This window comes from Penaeus monodon, chromosome 1 (assembly GCF_015228065.2).
Source record: "Penaeus monodon isolate SGIC_2016 chromosome 1, NSTDA_Pmon_1, whole genome shotgun sequence".
NCBI lineage: Eukaryota > Metazoa > Arthropoda > Malacostraca > Decapoda > Penaeidae > Penaeus > Penaeus monodon.
The window spans coordinates 40,045,433-40,047,932 of NC_051386.1; positions in this window are offsets into that span (position 1 = coordinate 40,045,433).

A 2,500-nucleotide genomic window follows, 5' to 3' on the forward strand; every position below is an offset into this window, starting at 1 on the left:
CTCCCTTTTCTCTATCTCTCTCTCTCTATCTCTCTCTCTCTTTCTCGTTCTCTCTCTCTCTCTCTCTCTCTCTCTCTCTCTCTCTCTCTCTCTCTCTCTCTCCTCTCTCTCTCTCTCTACATATATATACATATATACATAATAATCCGCATCATAGTCTTGGTTTGTTTTTACAGTCGGATATATATATATATATATATATATATATATATATATATATATATATATATATATATATATATATATATATATATATTATGACTGCCGCGATGGCCAAATGGTTAGAGCACTGGCCTCCGACCCTCGTAGGCCGAGTTCAATTCCCCGGCGTAGCAGTCGTAAAAATGTGTGTCCTGACTGCTGACTCGAGCCTGAGAAAACGACATATCGCCTTGAGAAGTCAATCGCAGGTGTCGTAGGGGAAGTCACCACCGTGGCACAAGTGTTACGCCCCGAACCGCGGTGATTAGGAAGGGCGTCCAATCAGGCAAGGGTGGCACTACCGTATAACCTCTCAATATTGTATTGAGAGAGGTCTGTGTCCTGCAGTGGAATAAATGACTCTCTCTCGCTCTCTTTCTATCTTTCTCTCTATCCCTTTCCTTCTCCCTCTTCCTCTCTCTCTCCCTCTTCTTGTTCCTCTTCCTTTTTCTCTTCCACTTCCTCTCTCCCTCTCCCTTTCCCTCCCCTTTTCCTCTCAGCTCCTCCTTCTTCCCTCCTTGTTTCTCTCTTCCCCGCTCTCTTCCGGACAACAATTACAGCTTCATTATCTCATCATGCACCGCCTGATTGCTGTGATATGCGGCTGTTTCGTCCTCCTGATGGCCCTTCGTTCCAGGCCCATTCATGCTGCTACTGCATATATAGAGGATCATTACAGAGCGTACGTTTCCCGCGACAAAACTCTCGACGTCGTGGAGTCTAACTAACAATTTAATGAATACCTTTGAATGAGTCAGTAAATAACGTCAAGTCTTTCACAATACCATCACTTAAAGCTGGGTATTATAGCTCTTCCAAGGAAATAAAATGTAACCATTTAAGTAAAGTAAAACTGAAAATAAAGATATTTCCAGAGACCCGAGATGATTATCAAAAGGAGATTGGACCGCGTTTCGGTCCGGCCTTTGTGTGTGCTTCGGTACCTCAAAGCCCTAAAGCCTCGTTTAAACGTCCCATCGCACTCAAATTATCCCTAATTACTTGGGATTCGTTTACTAATTACTAAGTCCTGGCAGCCCAAGACACGGGTATTTAGACGCCAAGCCCCAAGGCCACAAAAGGGTAATTGGTCTTTCTCGGAGATGAAGAGGCCAGACTCTTTAACAAAACGCAGAATTATCTGTCTCATTTCGCGGAATAATTGCACAATTATGATCTCGTTGTCTTGGGGTCGAGGTAGATATCTCTTCTCTTTTTGGCCTTTGCTTCTTTTATTATTTTCGTTTTCTTGTTTACTTTTTTCTTTTCGATAATTTTCTGTTAGTTTGTCTTTTTCTTTTTCTTGATTCCTTTTTTTTTCCTGCTTTTCCACTCGTATTTCTTATAATGTTCTCTCTCTTCATAATTCCATATTCTTTTTCATTTTAACTTTATCTTTCCCCTTTTCACCTATCTGCTTTTCTTTTCATGCTTTCTCCTTCTTTCTGTTTCCTTTCTTCGTCACAATCATGATATTAGATATACTAATAATTACAAACTTGTAAGGTTAACAATGATTATAATAATGGCAGTGATTACGTTGATAATGAAAATGCTGTTAGAAATGATAACACATGATGACATATATAATGATAAAGGGAGTGGTGGTGGTGATAATGATGACGATGAAGATGTTGTTAATAATGATAATGGTAATGGTGGTACTAATGATGAGGATGATAACAATGATTACAGCATTAATTAGCAATGACAATGATAAGGATTTTAACAATGATTGTCCGGAAAAAGAAAAGAATATGAACTCTCTCTCTCTCTCTCTCTCTCTCTCTCTCTCTCTCCTCTCTCATTCTCTCTCTCTCTCTCTCCTCTCTCATTCTCTCTCTCTCTCTCTCCTCTCTCATTCTCTCTCTCTCTGTATCTATCTATCTGCCTATATTTTTCCTCCTCCTCCTTCTCCTCCTCCTCCTCCTCCTCCTCATCCCCTCCTCCTCCTCCTCATCATCATCATCATCATCCTCCTCCCCCTCCTCCTCCTCCTCCTCCTCCTCCTCCTCCTCCTCCTCCCCTCCCCTCCTCCCTCCGCCTCCTCCTCCTCCTCTCTCCTCCCCTCCTCCTCCTCCTCCTCCTCCTCCTCCTCCTCCTCCTCCTCTCTCCTCCTCCTCCTCCTCCCCTCCTCCTCCTCCTCCTCCTCCTCCCCCTCCTCCGCCTCCTCCTCCTCCTCCTCCTCCTCCTCCTCCTCCTCCTCCTCCTCTCCTCCTCCCCCTCCTCCTCCTCCTCCTCCTCCTCCTCCTCCTCCTCCTCCTCTCCTCCCCGAATGCCCTCCGAAATGCGTTCGAAC